General features: G+C 46.4%; 1 long non-coding RNA gene and 1 pseudogene across 3 annotated transcripts in view; both read right to left on the reverse strand.

The window, feature by feature from the left end:
* Nucleotides 1-26,243, reverse strand: part of LOC136317149 (uncharacterized) — a 221,203-nt gene that overhangs the window by 29,941 nt on the left and 165,019 nt on the right. The window contains exons 10-12 of one of the 3 annotated variants that reach the window (XR_010727842.1): nucleotides 9,872-10,152; nucleotides 9,572-9,695; nucleotides 8,560-8,692 (exon numbers count right to left, since the gene is read on the reverse strand). The exons of 1 other annotated variant lie outside the window; for it this stretch is intronic. This is a non-coding gene — a long non-coding RNA (uncharacterized lncRNA). The remainder of the gene's footprint in view (nucleotides 1-8,559; nucleotides 8,693-9,571; nucleotides 9,696-9,871; nucleotides 10,153-26,243) is intronic. One more of the 3 variants, XR_010727844.1, reaches the window with a different exon arrangement.
* On the reverse strand, nucleotides 11,789-12,390 carry LOC136317283 (protein FAM156A/FAM156B-like; annotated as a pseudogene).

Consider the following 26,243-nt stretch of genomic DNA (forward strand, 5'->3'; position numbering starts at 1 on the left):
ACAAATCAAACAGAAATGAAAAACTCAATTCACGAGCTGAAAAACGAGGTAACAAGCTTAGCTAACAGAACAGCCCAGATTGAAGATAGGATTAGTGAAATAGAAGACAAACAACTTGAGGCACAACAGAGAGAAGAAGAAAGAGACTCAAAAATAATAAAAAACGAGAAAGCCCTACAGGAATTGTCTGACTCCATCAGAAAGAATAAACATAAGAATAATAGGTATATCAGAGGGAGAAGAGAAAGAAAATGGAATGGAGAATATACTCAAACAAATAATAGACGAGAACTTCCCAAGCCTGTGGAAGGAACTAAAGCCTCAAATTCAAGAAGCAAACAGAACACCAAGTTTTCTTAACCCCAACAAACCCACTCCAAGGCAAATCATAATACAGATGACACAAACCAATGACAAAGAAAAAATTCTCAAGGCAGCCAGGAAAAGAAAAGTACAACATATAAAGGAAGGCCTATTAGAATATCATCAGATTTCTCAGCAGAAACTCTACAAGCTAGAAGAGAGTGGACCCCAATATTTAAAGCCCTGAAAGAGAGGAACTTTCAGCCAAGGAATACTATACCCATCAAAGCTATCCTTCAAGTATGAAGGAGATATAAAAACATTCACAAATACAGAAAAGATGAGAGAATTTATCAACAGAAAGCCCCCACTCCAGGAAATACTAAGGGGGGTTTTTACAACCAGATTCAAAGAACAAAAGAAAACAACACCAAAGTAACAGCTCCACCAAGAACACAATAAAACCAAACTTAAACTGTGACAACAAAGGAAAAAAAGGGGGGAGAGGATGGAGATTAACAGTAGCAAAGGATGATGAAGTGCAGAAATACTTATAAGATAGGGTACTATAATGAATATGGTAGGTACCCTTTTCATTACTTAATGGTAACCACCCTTGAAAAACCACACAAAACACTTGACTTAAAAAAGGTAGCACACCAGAGGAAAGAAGTATGGAACACAAACAAACAAAAACAAATGATAGAAAAACAAAAGAGAAGAATCAAACTAGATACAAAACTAACAGAAAGCAATTTATAAAATGGCAGTAGGGAACCCACAAGTGTCAATAATTACACTAAATGTAAATGGATTAAACTTACCAATAAAAGACACAGAGTAGCAGAATGGATTAAAAAAGAAATCCAACTATATGCTGCCTACAAGAAAAACATCTAAGCAACAAGGATAAAAACAAATTCAAAGTGAAAGGCTGGGAAAACAATACTCCAAGCAAACAACACCCAAAAAAAGCAGGTGTAGCAATACTCAATACTAATAATGCTGACTACAAGACAGAAAAAAGTACTCAGAGACAAAACTGGTCATTTCATAATGATTAAGGGGAAGTTGAATCAAGAAGACATAACAATCCTTAATATAATTGCACCCAACCAAGGAGCACCAAAATATATAAGACAGCTACTTATTGACCTTAAAACAAAAACTAACAAAAATACAATCATACTTGGAGACCTCAATACACGCTGACGGCTCTAGATCGGTCATCCAAACAGAGAATCATAAAGAATAGTGGCCTTAAACGAAATACTAGAACACTGGATATGATAGACATCTACAGGACACTTCATCCCAAAGCGACAGAGTATACATTTTCTCTAGTGTACATGGAACATTCTCAAGAATTGACCATATGTTGGCTACAAAGACAATATCAGCAAATTTAGAAAAATTGAAATTGTGCCAAGCATATTTTCTGATCATAAAGCCTTTGAAACTAGAATTCAACTGCCAACAAAGAGGGGAAAAACCCACAAAAATGTGGGAACTAAACAAACACACTTCTAAAAAATGAATGGGTCAAGAAGAAATAAGCGCAGAAATCAAAAGATATATACAGACAAATGAAAATGAAAAGTAAGACATATCGAATCTCTGGGATGCAGCAAAAGCAGTAATAAGAGGAAAGTTCATATCACTTCAGGGCCTATATGAAACAAACAAGAGAGAGTCCGACAGTAAAACCAACTTAACTTCACACCTTAAGGAACTAGAAAGAAAGAAGAACAAAGACCAACCCAAAACCAGCCGAAGAAAGGAGATAATAAAAAATCAGAGCAGAAATAAATGAAATAGAGAACAGAAAAATTATAGAAAAAATCAATAAAACAAGGAGCTGGTTCTTTGAAAAGATCAACAAAATTGACAAACCCTTGGCAAGACTCACCAAGGAAAAAAGACAAAGGACTCAAATAAATAAAATCCAAAATGAAAGAGGAGAGATCACCACAGACATCATAGAAATACAAAGAATTATTGTAGAATACTATGAAAAATTATATGCCACCAAATACAACAATCTAGAAGAGATGGATAAATTCCTAGAACAATACAACCTTCCTAGACTGAGTCATGAAGAAGCAGAAAGCCTAAACAGACCAATCAGCAGGGAGGAAATAGAAAAAACTATTAAAAATCTCCCCAAAATAAAAGTCCAGGCCCAGACGGTTATACTAGTGAATTCTATCAAACATTCAAAGAAGACTTGGTTCCTATTCTACTCAAAGTCTTCCAAAAAATTGAAGAAGAAGCAACACTTCCAAACACATTTTATGAGGCCAACATAACCCTCATACCAAAACCTGGCAAGGATGGCACAAAGAAAGAAAACTACAGACCAATATCTCTAATGAATACAGATGCTAAAATACTAAACAAAATACTGGCAAACCGAATACAACAACATATTAAAAAAATAATACATCATGATCAAGTGGGATTCATCCCAGAATTTCAAGGATGGTTCAACATACGCAAAACGGTTAACGTAATACACCATATCAACAAAACAAAGAACAAAAACCACATGATCTTATCAATAGATGCAGAAAAGGCTTTTGATAAAATACAACACAATTTTATGTTTAAGACTCTCAACAAAATGGGTATAGAAGGAAAATATCTCAACATGATAAAGGCCATATATGATAAACCATCAGCCAACATCCTATTAAACAGCATAAAACTGAGGACTTTCTACCTTAAATCAGGAACAAGACAGGGTTGTCCACTCTCTCCACTCTTATTCAACGTGGTGCTAGAAGTTCTGGCCAGAGCAATCAGACAAGACAAAGAAATAAAAGGCATCCATATCGGAAAAGAAGAAGTAAAGGTATCACTTTTTGCAGATGATATGATCCTATACATCGAAAACCCGAAGGACTCCACAAAAAGATTATTAGAAACAATAAACCAATACAGTAATGTCGCAGGATACAAAATTAACATACAAAAGTCCATAGCCTTTCTATATGCCAACAATGAAATATTAGAAAACGAACTCAAAAAAATAATCCCCTTCACGATTGCAACAAAAAAAATAAAATACCTAGGAATAAACATAACAAAGAACGTAAAGGACCTATATAATGAAAATTACAAAGCATTGTTAAGGGAAATCGAAAAAGATACAATGAGATGGAAAAATATTCCTTGTTCTTGGATAGGAAGAATAAATATAATCAAAATGGCCATATTACCCAAAGCAATATATAATTTAATGCAATTCCCATCAAAATCCCTATGAGATTTTTTAAAGAAATGGAACAAAAAATCATCAGATTTATATGGAACTATAAAAAACCCCGAATAGCCAAAACAATCCTAAGGAAAAAGAATGAAGCTGGGGGCATTACAATACCTGACTTTAAACTATATTATAGGGCCACGATAATCAAAACAGCATGGTATTGGCAAAAAAAATAGACACTCAGACCAATGGAACAGAATAGAAAGCCCAGAAATAAAACCACATATATATGGTCAAATAATCTTTGATAAAGGGGCCAACAACATACAATGGAGAAAAGAAAGCCTCTTCAACAAATGGTGTTGGGAAAACTGGAAAGCCACATGCAAAAGAATGAAACTCGACTACAGCCTGTCCCCGTGTACTAAAATTAATTCAAAATGGATCAAAGACCTAAATATAAGACCTGAAACAATAAAGTACATAGAAGAAGACATAGGTACTAAAATCATGGACCTGGGTTTTAAAGAACATTTTATGAACTTGACTCCAATGGCAAGAGAAGTGAAGGCAAAGATAAATGAATGGGACTACATCAGAGTTAAAAGATTTTGCTCAGCAAGAGAAACTGATATCAAAATAAACAGACAGCCAACTATATGGGAACTGATATTTTCAAACGACAGCTCAGATAAGGGCCTAATATCCAAAATTTACAAAGAACACATAAAACTCAACAACAAAGAAACAAACAATCCAATAAAAAAATGGGAAGAGGACATGAACAGACACTTCTCCCAGGAAGAGATACAAATGGCCAACAGATATATGAAAAGATGCTCAGCTTCATTAGTTATTAGAGAAATGCAAATCAAAAACAATGAGATACCACCTCACTCCTGTTAGATTAGCTATTATCAACAAGACGGGTAATAGCAAATGTTGGAGAGGCTGTGGAGAAAAAGGAACCCTCATTCACTGTTGGTGGGACTGTAAAGTAGTACAACCATTATGGAGGAAAATATGGTGGTTCCTCAAAAAACTGCAAATAGAACTACCTTATGACCCAGCAATCCCTCTACTGGGTATATACCCCAAAACCTCAGAAACATTGATACGTGAAGACACATGTAGCCCCATGTTCATTGCAGCACTGTTCACAGTGGCCAAGACATGGAAACAACCAAAAAGCCCTTCAATAGAAGCCTGGATAAAGAAGATGTGGCACATATACACTATGGAATACTACTCAGCCATAAGAAATGATGACATCAGATCATTTACAGCAAAATGGTGGGATCTTGATAACATTATAAGGAGTGAAATAGGTAAATCAGAAAAAAAGAAGAACTACATGATTCCATACATTGGTGGAACATAAAAATGAGACTAAGAGACATGGACAAGAGTGTGGTGGTTACCAAGGGTGGGGGGGAGGGAGGACATGGGAGGGAGGGAGGGAGAGAGTTAGGGGGAGGGGGAGGGGCACAGAGAACTAGATAGAGGGTGACGGAGGACAATCTGACTTTGGGCGAGGGGTTTGCAACATAATTTGATGACAAAATAACCTAGACATGTTTTCTTTGAATATATGTATCCTGATTTATTAATGTCATCCCATTACCATTAATAAAAATTTATTAATAAATAAAAAATAAATTCTTTTCGGGCGGGAGGTGGGATAGATTCGCAAAAGCTTTCAACAGCTTGGAAAATGTTTCCATTATATTTCAGGAGGAATTGAAACTGTAAAAAAGACTTTCAAAAAAGTCCTGTGCCAAAATGAAACTTAGTATATACTTAAAGGGCACCTTCTACTCTTCATGGTCTGTTTGCGGAGATGGGGCCGCGGTTTGATGACTGTACTGTACTTCCTCTGTCCCCCATTGTCCAGAGTGGAGCTGAGGGACTGCCCTGACTGACACCCACTGCTCTAGGCCCATCAGCCCCGCCCCCTCTCCAAAAGGGGGAGAGAGCAAGGACGACGCCCTTCAGAGAGGCAGACACACTGGTTGCTAGGCCACCCCAGCCAGGCTGCCAAACTAGGTAGAAAGGGCCATTTGAAAAGGAACGCGTTTTTGTCCACAAGATACAAGTTTTCAGGGCTGCTACTGCAAAAGCAGCCGCTTAGCCAAGATGGCGGCGGAGTCCGTCCGCGCAGACTCAGAACGCAGCCTCCGACTGAGGAAGACGGCGCGCTGCGCTTTTTTCAAGCAGGACGGGCGGGGGGACAGGCGGCCTGGCGCTCACACGGGGCACCACTGCCCCCTGCCGTCCGTAGAAACGGAATGGACACGGACCGGACGGAAACCGGCTGTTTCCCGCCGCCATTCCGCGCCAGGTCCCAGTCCCCGTGGCTGAAGGACTCTTCCTGGTGACCATGTCTATCAGGGACGGTCACAGAACCAGCCCCAGAGACCCCGCAAGGCCGCTTCCACAGCCGCGCCCCCGGGCTCCCAGCAACAGGTGGTGGCGCTATGGCGGACGCGGCGCTGTGGGCGGGATCCACTGCCTAGCTCTCACTAGGATAGGAATACAGCTAATCAGGGGCACCAGATCCCATCACACCCTGCATCCTGAGGTGCTGTCTCTATTTATGGGGGTTATACACTGAAATAACATACTTTGAACTCCCAATGCCCTGTGCTTGTATTACCCGTGTATTAATATCTGCAAGCTAAGCTCCTTGGTTGTGTAGCCGCAGTAGCGTCCTTATGTGTTTAACTCTGGATCCTCCTCAGTGTGCCCATCTATGGAACATTTCCTTGCTTATTTGTGCTAGAGCTCCATGTTGCCAAACCAGTGAATCCCATCCTGTCTTAGACACAACCAATACCTTCTTCAGATCCCTCTGTTTTTTAGCGAGTGCGACAACAGCCCGTCTTGCTTTCCTCTTCTCTCTCACAGGTGGTTCCCTGCTGGTACTCTTTTTTTCATCCCTGCCTAAATCATCCACTCCCACCTCCCGGTTTCCAACCTGTGCTCTGTGCTCTTCTCATTCTACCCGTGATCTCTGGGGAACCAGAGCTACCCCGAGACTTTACCCACCTGCTTCGTTTTCATTTCTATCCCCTTGCAAGATGATGGCTTGCTGCATCACCAAATCTACCTATGAAATCTCATCTGGGCACAGAGGTCCCTATAGGCTGACACCTATGGGCATCTCACCTCAGATGTCCCAGTCTGCAAATCTACAGGCAAACATAAACCTATCTTCCCTGTGTCATGGGTGGACACTGCCCAAGAGACACCCTTGTCCTCAAACCAAAATCCTATGGGTGCTGCCAGGTGTGATCTCCATTGCCCGATGACTCCCTGGACCTATTCTGAAAGAGGCTAAACCATCATCTAAGTGATGCCACATGTTTGTCAATTCCCCTGTGAGGGTTCCTTCTTGGCAAACTCACTGAAGGCGTCCTGAGCAGGGCTTATGCCCAGGTTTGGCTGGGTCCTCCCCAGGAACTGCAAGGAAAACCTGTATCCTGTAATATTTTCAACGCACTGAAATGCTCATCTGCTCCTGGAACTCCAGAGAGAATGTCTCCACTCAGTGAATCAGGACACAGCTGAATCACATATCGTGGCCAAAAGAGGGCATCTCCTGAGGTGAGCGTTCATGAGCGTGCGTGAAACAAGGATTTGCTCACCTTTATTTTTCCTCACAACTATCCTGACCTACTTGGTCTTTCCATGAGCACATGAATTAATTTAATTACATAAATGATAATAAATGTTATAGATGCAACTCAAGAAAATTAGTGGGAAAGCCTGACAGCAGATCTTTTACATGAACAGATACAAAGCTCAGCCATCTGTAATTTCCACAGAACTATTGTGATCTGTCTCACAAACTTATCTATACAATGTCTTACAAAGTTTTAAAGCAACTAAACACAAGGACTCTCCACAGGAAGTAAATGGTAGTATGTTTCTTTAGCAAATGTGGGGGTTTGACTTTACAATTTTGTTTTCAGAAACATGAAGAGGATCAAGTACGATGTGGGTTTTAAACCACACATTTACTTTGACAGGCATTCTCCTTTCCGCATCCTAAGTTACTGGCCAAGCACAGCAGGTATTGATCAGAATCTGCTCTCTTTGTAAAAAAGAGACTAATTCTGATGTTAGATTTCTTCTATAAGGATGGTTCAGTTTCCACAGCTGCAATCTAGGCTTTCACAGCAGAAACGTTCAATAATGCTCCTGCTGGGGCCACGTTCCAGACCTACTAGTTCAGCCTCTGGGGACGGTTCACCTGCATCTGTTCTTTTAAACACGCTCCAGGGCAACCGTAAGTACAGACCGGGCTCACATCTGCTGGTTTTCAATAGAATATTGGGGTCCACTGCCATTGTTGCTATTGTCAAGAAATTTATAACATTTCAGGATGTGTCCTTTCTTTCGAGAGCTGTTTATATCTTATTACAGAGGCGAATTTAAGGCGGGTGCACTGGGCGTGTGGTCTGGGTCCTGACTGGTGACAGTCCCTGCAAAACCCCAACATGACACTTTTTTCTAATGTAAGAGACCAAAATTTTCTGCTGCGCCTGGGACCTCAACCGACCTTACTCCGCCTCTGTACACTTACTTCATATTACCTTCATATCTAGAACATTTTCAAGGACTGAGGAATGTGTTCATGCCTTTCGTCCCCTTGCTTGCCTGACACCAGGTGGCAGAGCGGATGCAGAAGGGCCTGGCTGGTGGAAAGGCAGCTGGGGTTCTGTTGCTTTGGTTACCACTCTGCTACACATTCCCAGTGTGTCCCTGAGCTGGAGCAGGTGGCTCTGTGAAGGGACAGCGCCTCACCCAACTGCGTGTCTTTCTGTAATCAGAGGCTGAAGCTAAGGGCCGGGATTTGTTGCCAAGGAAACTGAAGCTGGGTCTGTGGGACTCGAGAAGAACAGAAACACCTAAGTGGAATTTCAGATGCAGGGTGGCTTATGGGAGCCTGTCCTCAGCCACGGATTGAGAGGCAACCATTACGTCCATGCAAAGCACACCTATGTGGAAACACACACAGACACACAGACACAGGCACAGACCTGTGCACTCCCACTCCTGGCCTTATCGCTCAGCGACCCCCTCTGGCGGGGACGTCTGGGACACCTGAGGAGGCAGGCGATGATGGGTCATGTAGGCAGGATGCAGGCCCACAGAAGAGTCACAGGGGTCCTGCTGGTATAAAAACAAGGGTATGATTTTCTCTCTGTGACTGACTGGGACACGGGCATTGCATTTTCTAAATAGCTTAGTTGAGGTATAGTTTTCAGTTACGGTCCAATGCAATGACTTTTAGGAAACTTAAGGAATTCTGCCACCATCACCACAATCCAGTTTTAGAACATTTCTAACACCCGATAGACACCCCGTGTTTCTGCTATCGGCCAATCCCCGTTACCACCTCCGGGCCCAGGCGACAGCTCTTCTACTTCCTGTCTCTGTATATTTACCTTCTCTGGAATTTCATACAAGTTGACCAACGTGTTACATTTTGCCCCCTTCTCTCCCAATATTTTCTCCCCTCACCTCCAGTGCCTCTGGTCTAGAACTGGAGTAGCTGGACGTGTTTGGACATCACTGGATTCTGGCTCCCAGTCTGTCACTCAGAACAGTATGTTGTCTCAGATGTGACCCCAGATCTCCTCCTACATCCCATATTCAGGTATGGGGACAGAGCCTTTAGGTGGGGAGACGGTGGCCGCTGACTCAGACATTTGTTCCGACCACTCATTCTCCTTGTGCCTCCCTGATAGAAAACTCAGCAGTTAGCGTCACCCTCAGTGAGCCCCTCAAGCCACGTCACCCACCCTGGCCCTTCTCACTCCTCTCTTCTCCAGGCCACCTGCCTCACAGGGGACCCAGGACGCACTCTCTACCTCACCTATAGGGTTTAGGTCTGTCTCCCTGAGTAAAAGCTAATTCCCCGAGGCAGGGACTGGCTCTGTGATTCCTCCTCTTCCCCACTCCCACTGCCAGCCCAGCACGCAGCGGGGAGGCACGGGAGAGGATGGAGACCTCCACGAGCGGTACACGAGTGTGGCTGGCAGGACTGACCTGGTGTGGCTGCTGGAGTGAGGCCGTCACTCTGCTGTCTGCCAGCTGGGGACAGTCCCCGCCTTCCCTGTACTCTGCTCTCTAACCTCGGACACTGGGATGGAAGTCTTGCTCAGCGAGGGCTCTCTGGGACAGGACGAAATAAGCCGACATGTGGAAGCATGCAGCATACAGCCTGACTCCTAGGAATCAATCAGTGAAAATAAAATGCCACGTTCTCCCTGCTCACCGCACACCCAGAATGACCAGGGTGAACTCAGGCCTTTGTATTTCGGGAAAGACCAGGCCTGCATTACTGACCTTCTCCCCTGGGCCGGTGAGAGAAGCCCGGCAGGGTCCACAGATCTCCAACCCTCTCCTATGAGGTCACAAGTTCAGAATCTACGAGATGTCCCTGTTCTCAAGCCACGTCCTCTGCAGGAGATTGTATGTCGTTGCAGCAATGCCGCTCTGGGGACCGGCTGAACACGCACTGGCAGAATGCAGACATATTTTCACTCCGGATGGACGGTACGGTCACTTTCGGGGCACACATCATCGGATTCTGAGCTGGGGTGGCTAGACGCAATCATCCATGACTGCTGAAATGAGAAGGCATTATGTCCAATTCCCGACTCTTAATAACTCAATGGTGTTCTGGTTCTCATGCAGCAGGCACGGAACAGTTCACCACATTCACCAAGCCGGGGACACCAGGCAACAAGGACTGTCCCCTGGAGCCCTGCACAGGGGACCCCGGCCCTAGCCCGCAGGACCCCCTTCCGTTGGCTCGGCCGGATGATCGGAAGGCTGTTCTGGCTGCAGGGCCTCCAACAGTGACAGGACTGTGTTCTCTGGAGTGCTCCCTGCTCCGCCTCCCAACTCTGCTCCTCCTGCTAAACTCGGATCTGCTGCTCTGGATTGAGCCGTAGTGACCTCAGGTCTGACAAGGACACACCAATACAGATGAACTAACCTGAATTCTAAAGTTGGTTTCCTTTAATATGCATATTTATTTGGCAGCGACAACGACATGATCCATCAGAAACTCCCTCAAGGGGGAATGCCACTCAGTGTAAAGAGGAGGGAGGCATCTGCTGGCATTTAGCGCACATTCATAACGGCTCACACAAGAACGCAATGGCGAACCACCACACTCCATTCCACATTTCCTTTCCACACTTTCTTTTTAAAGTTCTTTTAAGTTTTTAAAGGTTTTATTTGTATATTTTGATTGATTTTATTGAGCAGAGAGTGGGAAGTATCAACTCATAGTTACTGCTTCTCATATGAGCCTTGACGAGGCAGGTCCGTGGCTTCAAACCAGGTTGACGCCTTATCAACTGCGCCACCACAGGTCAGAAATCCACACTTTCTTTAGGCTTAGAATCTTTTATTATTTATTTATTTTAGCAAGAGAGACAGACAGAGAGAGGGACACATAGGACAGAGAGACAGGAAGGGAGAGAGATGAGAGGCATCAATTTTTTGTTGCAGCGCTTACTTGTGCATTGATTGCTCGCTCATATGTGCCCCAATGGGAGGAAGTGGGAGGGCTCCAGCCAAGCCTGTGTCCCCTTGCTTAAGCCAGCGACCTTGGGCTCAAGCCAACGTCCATGGGGTCATTTCTATGATTCCAGGCTCAAACCAGCGACCTCGTGCTCCAGCAGTTGAGCCTGCGCTCAAGCCTATGACCTAAGCATTTTGAACCAGGTTCCTCAGTATCTCAGGTTGACACTGTAGCCCCTGTGCCACCACCTGCTGAGGGTAGGCTGAGATTTTTGAAACCGATGGATCTCACATTAACACATGTGCATTCCCACATTAGTAAGGCTGCTTCTTGGAGGCAGTCAATAAAGTGGCAAGACGCACAGGGGCATCTCCAAGGCACTCTCAGTGCAGGGACACTGTATATGTCACTGAGACCTGCATAGGAGGAACGGCAGAGATCCAGGCAGTGGAAGTGACAGCATGCATCACGGGAGTCAGAGCATTGGAGTGGAGGAGCACTGGTGCACGGCTCCTGGCCTCAGGAACGCCTCAGAGCGGTCTGACTGCAGGCAGGAAAGGTTAGGACCTTCCTGGGATCTGACCAGTATTCATGCTGATAGGACGGATGTTCAGTCGTAAACTGTTTGAATTATTCTTCCGACTATTGCTTACCGTTTGGTCCCGAAAGGAATCCACGCCCAGGATCCCGGAACACCAGCATGTGTATGGACTCCGTTCAGATTTTCGTCAGGGGAGGTGAGATTGCCAGTTTTCTTTCAACCACTGTTTTAAGAGCCTCTGGAACATTCTTTAGCTTTTCTGCCGCCTCTCCAGTTGGAGCTTCCCGTCTCCTTCTTCGGTTGGAGCAGCCCCGCTGGCAGAAGTCCCGGCCAGCTGGAACCCAGGCTGACGGTCAAGCCACTGAGGCTCTGGACGAGTTTCTGAGCAGGAGGAATGTGGGGCTCCGTTCCTCTCCGCAGGCATCGCACAAACATTCGGCCACTGGCTCTGCTGGTATCGACATTCACACCTAAATCAATTCTGATCTCAGTCACCAGAGGAGGAGATTCTGGCTTCCCTCTGAGCCTGATAAGGAGCCACGTGATCGGGGTGTGTCCGTGGCAGGTGTCTGAGAAATGTTTTCTTCCTCTGAGGGGACGCTGACCTTGGCCACTGCCTCCCTCGCAGGGTTCTCTCATCTCTCTACTGCTGTGGAGCAGCCCCTCTCGTGGGGGAGGGGAGTTGGTGCCAGGACTGGGCTTCAGGTCACTGAGGCCCCTCAGTAGCAGCTCTGAGAGGGAACTATGAGAGGCTGCTGTGACTTCCCAGGAAGTCTTTTCAGACGTCATCGGGGAAGATTCAGAAATCACTGTTGAGGTGCCTTTCTAGAGTGGATCCTTAGAGGTCTCCTCTAGGCTCTAAGCTCCAGGCAGCCCTCGGGCCTGGACACAAAAGAAAGATGAAAATTTTTCTAGAGCTAGAAGGTAACAAGGGACGTGTGCAGCCAGAAGAACACCGACTGCAACAAATAGCGATAAAGGAAGAAAGAAAACCCAGTAGCAGTCATCCCACCTCTCCTGTCCTGTTTCCAAGCTCTAAAATGGGGATCATGAGCCAGTTTAAGATTCTTCTGTGTGTTAAGTGGGATAATACATCTCAAGAGCTCCAGATTCTGATGGCGCACATTAAGGGTTTAGAAATGAGGTCCATTATTGCCTCCATGTGACATGGAATGCAAAATGAGGGGCCGCAGTCAACCACACTATTAATGCCCTGCTGACTTTTTACAAACTATTCCCAAGCATGATTTTAAGAACAAACAATGTGTAACTAACATGTGCTCTTCTCATAAGTACTCCTACACTTTAAAAATTAGACTTTCACTCAATTCAAAGCACTTGCAGCAGGCTGACACACCCTTTTAAAATTTCAGCTTCATCCTCACTGGCTGTCCCTATCGTCAAAAGGGTGTTTAAGACTGCAGAAATCAAACTGCCTAAGAAATGCAAATAAGAATTTATTTTAGTAAAAACAAGATCAGAAGCAATGAGATTCATAACAGAAATAAAGAGGAAAACACAAATCAAAACTGGTTCTTTGAAATGATTGATAGCTTTAATAAACTGCTAGCAGATGGGGTGGATTGAGAGAGAAAACAAGTCAACAGTAGCAGGAATGAAAGCAATGATTTTGTTATAGACCCAGGAAATAGTAAGGGCAATGTGGTAATGCTACATTAAACTCTACATCTATGAAAGCAACAAGTTAGGAAAAATGAGTTGATTACTCAAAAGCCATAAACTGCGATAGCTCAACCAGGTGCAATAGTGTGCACAGCCCAATATCTTTACAGAAATCTAATCGGGAGTTAAAAACCAATGGCGCCTCTCAGGACTGCTTTTGCTCTGTCCCATAAATTTTGAGTAGTTGTTTGCTCATTATCATTTGTTTCTAGGAATTGTTTTATTTCTTCTTTGATTTTATTGTTAACCTATTCGTTTAAGCCAGGCAGAGGAAGAAAAATATCATATGACCTCACTTTTTTGAGGAATCCAAGGAATAATGAGAACCGAGGAACGGAACTGAGACAGAGGAGGGATCAAAGGGACCAGAGAGAAAGAGGACAGAGGGAAAGGGGATGACGGGATGGGATAAACCTGAAGGGAAGGGGGAGGGTGCTGTATGGAGGGGGGCAAGGGAGATGTTGAGGGAAATACGGGGGAAGGGGGATGCATTCGGTGTGACCCTAAAATCTATGTAAACATAATTAATTAAATAAAGAGAGAGAGAGATTCGGGAAAAAAACCCAATGGGAAAATCCCAGAGAGTAAATACCAGAAACAAACAATGCCTAAGTTTTAAAGTGCACATCATTATGAACAGTGTCATACAATCTCTCACCACCCAACTCTGCGCCAGGCCCTCCAAGGTGAGTCATCTTTTCCTCCAGTGTATCCACCCTGAGTCCACGACCACCTGCCTGTCAGTCACCGAGGAACTCTTGTTGCAAGATCCACTGCTGAGAAGTTGCAGCGCTTCTGTTCAAGGAACCATTATTTTACTTAATAATGGCCCAAAGCACAAGAGAATGGACGCTGCAATCCAGATATGCCCCCGAGAAGCCGTAAACTGTATGAACAGATAGGAAAAAACACAGCACACAGCATGTAGGGTTTAGTACTATCTGAAGTTTTAGGCGTCCACGAGGGTCTCGGAACGTATCCCCCATGGATAAGGGGGACTACTGTACCTCAAAGAATATAGAGAGACAATCATTAAAGAAAATAAAATGCTACATTGTTAACATCGCTGTGATTAAAAAAAAAAAAACGTAGTAAAGAAAGAACCAAGGTAAAAAAACACATGAAAAAGAAAAAAGAGTGTAAAGGCACATGTGAATACAGCTCTATCAATAAGAACGTTAAATGTGAGTAGATTAAACAATCCAATCATAAGGTAGACATTGATAGACTGGATTTTTAAGAAAATGATGCAAATTTATGTGATGTGCTCTTCAGGAGACACAGTTTAGATTCAGAGATACAAATAGATTGACAGTGAAGGTAGGAAAAAGAGAAATCATAAAACCAGCATCAGCAGAAAGTAGAGCGGACATCCTCATACCAGGTACTGAGTTGTGATAGTAAACATACATGTATCATATGATGCGATGGCTCTACTCCTAGAGGATTCGTTCCAAGACAAATGAAAAAATAATGTCCACACAAAGACCTGTACTCACACAATCATGACACCTTTATTTATAATCGCCAACCCAGAGACAAGCCACACGATAGGCTACAGACGGCATGATTCTGTGTAAATGGCATTCTGGAGAAAACACAGCCATAGGCACAGCAGTGTACCAGAGGTCACCGCAGGATGGGAGTGAAGGACAGAGTCTCAGGGCAAACGGCACAAAGGAGCATTTTCAAATGATGAGAATTTTCTCTATTTTCATGGTGGCGGTGGTTAACAGTTGTATACAGTGGTGAAAGCTCTACAAAGGGTATCTTTTAAATGTAAATTAGACGTCAATACCTCCACCATCTTTTTTCAAAAAAATTTTTTTACAGAAAAGGAACTGATGGGGAAAGTACTTAAAAGCTGGTGTTGTATTCCATTTTGACCATGAGTTCATAAAATAAAAGTCTGACTCTGGAACCCTGCACAGACCGGGCCCTCCCCCAGTGTGCCCCAGGTCAGGGGATGGCACCTGGAATTCCTTACCACACACAGAAACTCGGTCTGACCACGTGCGCCCTCCTCTCCTTTACCTGCAGTCCCAATGCTGGCTCAGTTCCGTCCCTTTCACTCACCAAATGTCTGTCCAACGCTGACACTTCTTTCCACACCCACTATATCCGCTCTAGTCCGCTCTCCCCTTAACTGTCCGACCCGTTCTCTACCTGCTCTGTCACCCCCACTCAGGGTCTGTCTCCTCTCCTCCCGCTCCGTTCTCCTGCGCCCTCTCCCCAATGCAGGGTGCCCATTACTGCTGAGACAGACCGCACTGCCACACAGCCCTCCAGGGCACGGTCTACCCTGCGCACCTGCCCAGCAGTGAGGAAACAGCTTCCTCATTGTGTCTCTTTTATTGCCTTCTTTCACAGCCTCCAGTTTCCCAAGCTGCTCCCCTTACACTGTCCCCTCTTCCTGAGGCTCCTGTTACTGAAGTCCTATTTATCCTTCATATTCCAACACAACCAATGCCTCTCCAAGGACCACTGACCTAAAGATCTTGCTACAGCGATTTCCTCCCAAGCACCGGAGTGCGCCTTTCAGGAAACACCCATCACAGGAGTCATTCTTGTATTTATTTGAGTGATCATTATGTTCACTATTGTCTCAAGATTTGACATAAACTCCATGAGGACAGGATGTGTCTTTTTTGTTTTGTTTTTGATTGTTAACACTCGGACACCCAGCACAGCACCTAGACCATAGATGGATCTTGGTGAATCGTACTTAAATCAGTAATGACTCTGTGTGTGTGTATGTGTGTTAAATCAATAAAGACAGTGTATGTATTACACACACACACACACAGACACAGTTACAATCATGGTTATTCAGAACAATCCGTAGTGAGCAGCGTCTAGGCCAGGGGTGCCCAAACTTTTTACACAGGGGGTCAGTTGACTGTCCCTCAGACCGGTGGAGGGGGGGCCGGCCGACTTATAAAGTAAAAAAAACAAAATGGGAACAAATACAATATTTAAAATAAAAAACAAGTAAATTTAAATCAAGAAACTGACCAGTATTTCAATGGGAACTATGGGCCTGCTTTTGGCTAATGAGATGGTCAATGTGCTCCTTTCATTGACCACCAATGAAAGAGGTGCCCCTTCCGGAAGTGCAGCGGGGGCCGGATAAATGGCCTCAGGGGGCCGCATGTGGCCCACGAGACGAAGTTTGGGGACCCCTGGTCTATGCAGTCCCCTTGACCTGGACCAGGAGGGTGGGGAATTCGGGTAGTTTTGCTAGAAGCTTTCTGCGTCTGTACATGAAAAGGCCCGAGACCTTCAGGCCTTCACACACTCAGTGCCCTTGTTAATGCTGATGGCGGACCCTAGGACGCTCATCACTCAGTGTAGTGATGCCTCCCAGACCTCAGAGCAGGACGCACTCTCACCACAGTAATGAGCCACTCTATCCTCCTACCAGAAAAGCAAGAGCAGAAAACTGACATTTAGCTGTTCATCCCCTTAATGTGCTTTGCGTCACCCAATCCGACTCTGCTCATTCTGCACTGATTACTACAACCTGCATCTCACTTTCTGTGTATGAATCTATCAGGGGAGGGCGGGAGCTAACTACTGCATTATGCATTTTCTCTCTTCTTTTCCTTCTGAACCTGCAGGCGTCCGGAATCCAAAGGTGCTCAGATCACGCACAAAGGGAGCGGCGATGCAGGTGAGGATGCAGCTCTCATCTTCAGCACAGCTCCAAGCTCTACTGCCTGGTCCGGACCACACGCTGCCCCCCCAACCACAGCAGCCTAGAGAGAGGGCGGCCTGAGAAACCTTCCCGCAGATACACCTCTCCGTAGAGAATAGTCTCCGTTAAGGATTGCAAATGTTGTTTGGTTTGGTTTGAGCCTGTACTCTCTGCGGCATTTTTGTGACACCTGCCAACTGAGCGACCCTTCCCCGCACACCTCCCTGCCTCCCCACAGCTCCTCTCTGCTACCCCAGAGCTGCCTTCTGCTTTCAGTGCACTGATGCGTTTTCATCTGACAAGGATATCAAAACAATATTTTAAATTTTTATTTATTCATTTTAGAGAAGAGAGACAGAGAGAGAGAGAGAGAGAGAGAGAAGCAGGAAGCATCAACTCCCATATGTGCCTTGGCCTGGGAAGCCCAGGGTTTTAAACAGGCGACCTCAGCATTCCAGGTGGACTCGTGTTCCACTGCACCACCACAGGTCAGGCCAAAACAATTTTTTTATCTTTTTAAAAAATTTTTATTTATTTATTTTTTTTGTATTTTTCTGAAGTTGGAAACGGGGAGAGACAGTCAGACAGACTCCCGCATGCGCCCGACCAGGATCCACCCGGCACGCCCACCAGGGGCAACGCTCTGCCCACCAGGGGGCGAATGCTCTGCCCCTCCAGGGCGTCCCTCTTCCGCGACCTGAGCCACTCTAGCGCCTGGGGCAGAGGCCAAGGACCCATCCCCAGCGCCCGGGCCATCTTTGCTCCAATGGAGCCTTGGCTGCGGGAGGGGAAGAGAGAAACACCGAGGAAGGAGGGGGGTGGGTGCAGAAGCAAATGGGCGCCTCTCCTATGTGCCCTGGCCGGGAATCGAACCCGGGTCCTCCAGCACGTCAGGCCGACGCCCCACCGCCGAGCCAACCAGCCAAGGCCACAATTTTTTATCTTGAAACGTCACGGTACCTAAGTCGATGAATCTTCAGGAGAAAGCTATTTCCAAAATCATTACTGAAACTCTGCCTGTGTAATAAGGATGACACAGCAAATAAATAGTAAATACTATGTTATCTGAGCATTATCTAGAACTTCACACTTAGAGACAATGTCTCGATACGGGGGTATTGCTTTCCCGTGTTTCTCCTATGCATTTAATGCACTGTGAGATTGGGGAGGGGGTCAGAAATGTGTTTATAATACTGTTTCTGCTGCTTTGTTTGCTTAACTGTTGTCACAATCTACTCTGCGTAATGGTAAGGATAATGAGGTTGTTGGTACTGCCATCGATGGCAGCAAATACGAGCCGTGACCTTGCTATAGATCAGAAGGCGTTCTTTGTGATGTGTATACTGACTTGTCGCCCACAGGATTTCATGAACGTAGGAGACATCACGTCCCATCCGTACACACATCCAATGTGATATCATGGATGCTGCTGCACATAGCCACGTGTCTTTGATGCAAAGAGCATCTGACAGTGACGTGCACTCCGGCGTTTAGGGTCAGACCCACGTCTCTTTAGGTTTCTCTCTGGCCTCAGTGCCAATCTGACGCTGCCCTTCCTGGATAGGTGACTTTGTGTTAGTGGCTTCAGCTGCTCAACTCGGTCTCAGTTGCCTCGCCTGTAAAAAGGGGTAACATTAAATGCTTACTGCAGTGTTGCTGTGAGCACTCACTGAGGTGGAAAATTACACATGTAGGGTGACGGCTAAAAACAAAGCTGGCCGGGAGCAAGCCTCCACGTGTGAGCTTTTCTGCTTCCGTCTCCTCACTGCTGCTCTCTGCTGTGCCCGTTATCCTTCCTGCCCGTTTCCCCACACTGCTATCTCCCTGTCCCATGCTTTCGCCTCCCCCATTGCCACTGCACCCATCGTCACCCTGTGCCACCTTCCTCAGACTCTCCACTGTTTACCAGCTTCTCATGATCTAGTCAGACGATACTAAGTCATCAGCATCTTGTTACATAAGTAATGACTATGAGAGGTACACGATGTGAAGACTACACAGGAAACAGAGTGATGGAAATTTGGGCCCTGGCCAGTTGGCTCAGTGGTAGAGCATTGGCCCGACGTGTGGACGTTCAGGGTTCCATTTCGGTAAGGGCACACAGGAGAATCACTCATCTGCTTCTCCACCCTACCCGTCTCTTCTCTCTCTCTTTCACCCTTCCACTCCTGCAGCCATGGCTCAATAGCTGTGAGTTGGCCCTGGGCGCTGAGGATGACTCCACCACCTCTGCCTCAGGTGCTAAGAAGAGCTTGGTGGCTGAGCAATGGAGCAACAGCCTAGATAGGCAGAGCATCGCCCCCTAGTAGGCTTGACGGGCAGAACCTGTTCCGAGTGCATGCGGGCTTCTAGCTCTCTGCCTCCCCTAAACTCACTGAATGAAAAAAAAGTAAAGAAAAAGAAAAAGAAAGTTTGACAATAAAGCTTGATAGCTTTACCAGATTCACATCTTAACAATTCGTTGCGGTAGAACTGGACATGATAGAAATAACAGCAGTAAAAGAACCCAGATGATGAGGTTCTTTGGCCTTTAAATTTCAGTCTTTAAAAGGTTTTTTAAAATTTATATATTCGTGTTCTCATATTATCCGGTGACCACTTATGTTTGGAGCATTATACAAACCCTATGAACATGCCCTTAGGGTTCTCCTTTCCTTGAGAAATTTTCTCAATAACGTGAGCGCATATTACTGAAGCCCAGGCATGGCATTCGGGGTTCACGATACCCCTGTAAGGGAAGTTGAATCCTCCCTGCACTAATACAGTGTGCCCTCCCCTATGCCCTACACTCAGTTCCTGCATCTCTGAAGAGCTGAAGTGACAGTGCAAAGTCCATCCAGCGAGTCAAAGGTCCTCTTGACTCTGTCTCTCTGGCGTGGGCTCCAGGGAACTGTGGGGACAATGCTGACAACAGTGACAACAGCTGGAACTGACTGGGAGCTCACCACATGCCAGGCACTATCCTGACCCCTTTCCCTGTCTTAACATGGTCAGTGCTCTAAACGGAAGCAGCTAAATTTACTAGAAATGATGACCTGAGAGCCCTCTTAGTACAGCAGACGGCAGAGAAGTCTTCCGGCCTGAGAGTCTTGCCTTGGGCTTGTGCATCACAGAAGGCACCACACCTTCGAAACGTCTGCGGCCTCAGAAGCAGAGAGAAGCCTGCAGCAGGTAGGGAAGGCCGTTGTCCTGTCCCAGTAGTTCCCACAGGAGCAGTCCACAAAAGTGGGAACCCAGGAACTTTTAGAAACGTGCACTCCGAGATCCACACCCGGGAATCTCACTTAGTGTGGCCACAACTTTGCCCTTGAAACTGATTTTTTTACTCTGCTAGGAAACTCCTGGGGATGTGATAAATCCCTTCGGTCTCCAGCCTGTCTCTGATGTACTGACTCTTTCCGGGAGAGACACGCGGTTGAGAAGACGGACCAGAAAGCACACAGGAAGACAACGTAATGACCACGGTGCAAGGCTGGTGGCGCATAGAGAAGACACCATATCCCTGATGACCTGTCTTTCTGAAGGCTTCCGTCGATCTAACCATTCTGTTTGTGGCCCGTGAACGGAGGCCGGGACATGGGATGCTATATGGGGCTATTCTTGGGAAGTATGTTAGACATACGACGTGAGCTCATGCGGCCTATGACCCCTGCCTTCCTCTCGGCCTTTGGTCCCTTCTTGTACCCAACTCCATCCCACACAAACCTAGAGCAAGCAGCACTTAGGGCAAAGGTCTTCCCTTCACCTATCAGATACTTCCCTGAACTCAGGATTTCTCTCTCTCTCTCTCTCTCTCTCTCTCTCTCTCTCTCTTCCTTTCAGCCGTCCTGTCCCTGATCTCATCTGCTGTCCCAAATCAGACAGCTTTGTGCACTAGCTGACAGACAGCCTGGCTGCTCACTCTGGCGTCCTGGCCGCACAGGGCTTGTTCTCACAGAGAAGGACCCCCGTCCCAGGAGCCAGGAGCCAAGACGCACACACAACCACTCTGGGCATCGACATCCCATGGCAGCGGAAAACACACACACACACACACACACACACAGACACACACACAGACACACACACAGACACAGACACACACACACACACACACACACTCACACACTCACAATATTATGCAACCATTAGAAAGAAGAAAACCCTGCCCTTTGCAATAACAGATGGACTGTGAAGGTTTATGCTAAGTGCACTAAGGCACACAGAGAAAGACAAACACTGTATGTGCTCACATATGTGGAAACTGAAAAAACCAAACTCACCAAAGTAGATATCTAAGTGGTGGTTGCCAGGGCCTGGGGGAAATGTTGGGCAAAATGTACAACCTTCCAGGAATTAGATGAAGAAGTTATGGAGAACGGATGTACTGAATGGTGGCTGTAGGTAGCAACACTCTATTACATAATGAAAGTTATTCAGAGGGTACACCTTAAATGTTATCACCACACACACAAAATGGTTACTATGTGAGGGGATGGTGACGTTCACGATCCTATCGCTGTCATCCTTTCATGACATACATGGTATCAACTCATCACGCTGTCCACCGTAAACCTACGTATGTTACATGTCAATAATACCTCAAAACTGAAAAAATAAAACTGTCCCCACTCTGTCAAGTGGGTGCCCTACAAGCTATTTTGTGTGTCCTCTGACCTCTCCTCTCATTCCAGGAACTTGCCCTCATTTTCGACACCACACATTGAGCCCGGTTCGCTCATTTTTTCCTCCCGCAGCCAGGAACCAATCAGTTAGTGGAGAATAGTATTTAGAAGACGGGAACTGGGGCCAGCTGTTTTATTGCTTTTGGAATGCTCATATGTCCACATTCACACACAAATCAATATACACATCTGTATCTATCACCCTATCCACACAGACACATATTCAAGAGTGAAAACCATGAGTTCACATGGAGGCCTCCAATTCCAGTAACGCCCTCACAGTTTGCTCCAGTTTCCTTCCTCTCCATATTTGAAACTCCCCTGTGCAGAGCTAGACTCATAGCTCCCATGGTCCCTGTACACCTACTGAGTTTACAATCCCCATGTACATAAAGCACCCCTTCCGCACACAGAGGCCGTCCTCACATGCTGTGCTGAAGAGCCCCCACCTCTGACCTCCAGAACCCACTCAGCATTGCATCCCTGAGCCAGGAGCCTTCCCCCACCCAGCCCAGGGGACATCCTCCTTAGTGCCCGGGGGCTCTGTCACCCACTGTGGCCTTGTCGGATGTATGGACGCCTCCTCGACTGTGCCCGGGCTCTGACTCCCCGAGGTGCCTTCCTGGCTCTGCGGCACCTGACATGACAGCTCTGGGACAGAACTGCTCTGCAGCAAAGAGAAGAGCAGTGAGACACAGGGCAGGAGGGCAAGGGGACCATGTCCGAACACGGTCAGTGCACTAAGGAGAATGGGGCCGAATCATGGCGATACTTTGAAGCCTTATCTTTCTCTCACTGTTCTCCAGCTCCCCCTTCCTGTTTCTCCCCTGTGCCCCAGTCCTCTCTCATTCCTGACATCCTTCCCTCCATCAAGAGTAGAGATGCTATCATGGGCGTGGCTCCTGGATTAGCACTGATATTGGCGGGCTGGCTGACAGGCTGTGTGGATGGTGTCCTCCCGAAACTCCCACACTCCAGCCTTCTGCCTCTCATGACGGAGTCTAAGGCTTCACCCCTTTGTAGCAGTTTCAGGTGTGGGCAGGAGAGCAGGCGCTGGCCACTTCTTGGAGCCCCGAGTCCTTCGTCTGGAACACAGCATGACCCCAACTCCCTCCCAGGTTGGAGGAGACATAGAGACCGCTACAGCAGACACCTCTCAGGAGCCCTGTGCCAAACCCAGCGATGAGGCCTTTACCAGCATCACAGCCAGAGGCGGACGAAAGGGCACGGAGCGTGCGCCCTGGGCCCCCACTTCTGAAGGGCCCTGCAAGTCCCCAACTTTATACTTTCTTCTAATGACAGCAAGTTTGGTTTCATATGTGCAATTGTAACTTTAATAGTACATAATAATTTTTATTTATTTAAAAAGATGGTTAGCATGTATTTTTATATTATCTGTGTCTCTCTTCTCTTTAAGGGGCCCAATACTGTCTTCTGCGCCAGGGACCTCAACCGACCTTAATCCCCCTCTGATCACAGGACTCCTCGATTTCCAGGAACACAGACTGTGGATTTCCCCCTCGACACTGTTACACGTGCTGCTGCTTCTGCCTGGCATGCTGCTCCCTCGGTCACTGTGGCCTCTCCTTCACTTCCTCCATGTCTCTGCTAGGTCATCACCTATCAGGGAGCCCCGCCCTGATCTCCCTGGATAAAGTACTCTTCCCCTGACCTGGCCTCAGTCTTCTCCATAGCACTTGTCATGTCAGATTTGTTGTCCATTTACTCACCAACTCCACAGAGTTAGAGACTTTGACACATTTTTCTCCATTTATCCCCAGCTCCTAGGACAGTGCCCAGGCACACAGCTGGTCCTCAGAAAATTCCTGTGGAAGACTGACTGGGGTACAGGCTCTTTACACACGTGGTTAAGATGTAGAGTACTCTCCAATAGGGCATTGTCTCACGTTACTGACTGTGGTACATATTGAGCCTCATGGAGACAAGTGACTGGCCCAAGGACACACAACCAGGACCTGGGCTTCTGTCTTTGGAATCATACCTGCCAGGTTCACAAAACCCTGTGTTCAGAGACAGAGACCTCATACCAAAAATATAAAAGCCTTGACTAGAGACAGAGACTCACATACCCAGAGACATCAAAAGCAGCTCACTAAACACAACCTAAAACCCGTTCCAAGAATTTCTTTACAGAGAGCTCGTTACTTGAGTTACAGACTCCGAACACAGCAGAGACTAAACCCACTGAGACAACCCCTCCCCAACATACCAACTTTCTCCTTGGAGGAAACAAAACTGCGATTCCTCACACCGTAGAGACAGACTCCCAAAGCCCGCAGAAACCTCCCAATTCAATATAGAATATGCACAAATGGAAAACAAAAGTTCAAATAACTCAGAAAGACCACATACCTTAGGATAATGTTCTCCAACAATTCAGCAAACCTACACCCTGGACACAGACCCCCAAACAGTTCAGATTTTATACTTTACGATAAAACCTCTAGCCCTGATCCAGTAGTTCAGTTGTTTAGAGCAGTTATATTCAACCTTTTTGGAGCAGTGGCACATTTTTTACATTTACAAAATCCTGGGGCACACCACCTACCAAAATAACATAAAATGACACTCTAACACAGTACATATTATACATATAGTTAATATAATTTCTAAATGTATTTATACTCACACCTGACCATGTCTCACGGCACACTAGTGTGCCGCGGCACACTGTTTGAATAACACTGGTTTAGAACATTGTGCTCATATGCGAAGATTGAAGGTTTGATCCCCGCTCAGGGCACATACAACAATCAAGTTATGAATGCATGAGTAAGTGCAACAGCAAATTGATGTATCTATCTATCTCTATCCATCTATCTATCTATATACCTATCTCATTCATATAAAATCAATTTTAGAAAAATATACACCCCCCCCCACAGCAGTTCAGAGACATCACAACTTTGGGAGCCAAAATCACAAACTGCTCAGACATCTCGTAGCCTGGGGTGAAGACACCTACATAGAGAGCTCTCACCCAGGGACACAAATGTCCAAAAGCTCAGGAAATGCACATCCAAACATACAGGCACACAAGACTAAGAGACACTTAGACCAGGGGCACAAAATGCACTCATAAAATAGCCTGTATAGTCACGATCCCCCAAAAGGCTCAAGTACCCAAACACCATTTGTGATATCATACCTACCGATACTCGTTCACAAACACGTGGAGACAGCACTCTCTCCCGCGTTTCCAGCTCGGACTCTGCCTACAAGCCAGCGATGGCGCCGAACCTCCCCACCGACAGGGGCTGCATCATCAGCCTTGTCGGGACGGTCAGTCGGAGAGTAGTGCAACTCCGAGGAACATTCTACGCCCCGAAAAGCCACATCACGCACGCACACAGGCACACACGTACACACTCCTCACCCTCAGCTCCCCTCTGCATCCACCGCGTCTCCCCAGAGAGATGGCCAACGGGACTGGGCAGGTGAGGAAAGGCCCGGACTAGGATCCCACCTCGCCAGTCTCGCCCCAAAGGAGCTTAATCCGTCCATCTCACCCTGGCCAATCACCGCCCAGCACGGCCTCTGGTCCCGCCCTCCACATCTGGGAACCAATCTCTCCCCCAGTGGCCGGCCCAGCTGATGCGAACAAGTGTGCAGAAACGGAGGGTGGAGCTAGAGAGTGGACGATGAAGGACGCCGGCCTCCCAGAGTGGACTCCGAGGCCCTCGGTGCTGCCTCCCAGGAAAGAACTGCTCCCTCTCGCGCGCTCCTTCGTGGTGGGAACCGGGAACAGCTCGTCCATGCAGGTGCCCATGGACCATTCTAGCCCGGCCCGCAGAGGGTGCAACGGAGAGTCAGCATGAAGAATCCAGGGTTCCCAGCCGTCTTGGACTCTTGAAAAAGTCTTCCTAAACGGAAATGTACTACCCAGCGGTGGCCAATATGATAACAGTGGGCGTTACAGCGTTTCCTGTGTGCTAGGCATCTTGCTGGCTTGTGCTTCCCTGCGTAATGTCGAATGGGTCTGGGTGGAATGTAGACAAAGTCCCCCAAGGGGCAGGAGGGCTAGAGCTTCTGATTGGGGTCAGAAGCCCGGTGTGGGGCAGGCCTCAGTCCTTAACTGTCCTTAATAGCTGAGAGAAAGCGGGATCTTTAGTTTGGTTAGGACAGCAGTGAACTCCCAGGAGCCCCAAGGACACTGAAAATGATCGAGATAAAGACCAGAGACTTTGTCACAATGTTGTCAACCCCGAATGTGCTCCCTAGCAGAATCCTCATACTGTATCGCTATGCCTCTTGTCACAACTTTGATTTATATATTCATTCTCTCATTCATTTGGTAAGCAGAGGAGAAGTTTAGGTTTAATAAAGAACAGAAAGCATTTATTTGAGCGAAAGATTTTCCACCTGGAAGATGCAGATCCACGTGGCAACCCCAATTTCACTCCGGAAAGAACAAAGAAAGGCAGGGTGTGTAAAGGCAAAACCCACAGAGTGTGTTTCTTTCACACACATGAACCACAGCTTCCTAGGTTAGCAGGGGTTGGTTAGTTACAATATTTAAACTAAGAACGGAAACAAAATGAAGCAAGACAAACAAACAAAAGGACAAGAAGGACTTA

Source organism: Saccopteryx bilineata, chromosome X (genome assembly GCF_036850765.1).
Source record: "Saccopteryx bilineata isolate mSacBil1 chromosome X, mSacBil1_pri_phased_curated, whole genome shotgun sequence".
Taxonomy (NCBI): domain Eukaryota; kingdom Metazoa; phylum Chordata; class Mammalia; order Chiroptera; family Emballonuridae; genus Saccopteryx; species Saccopteryx bilineata.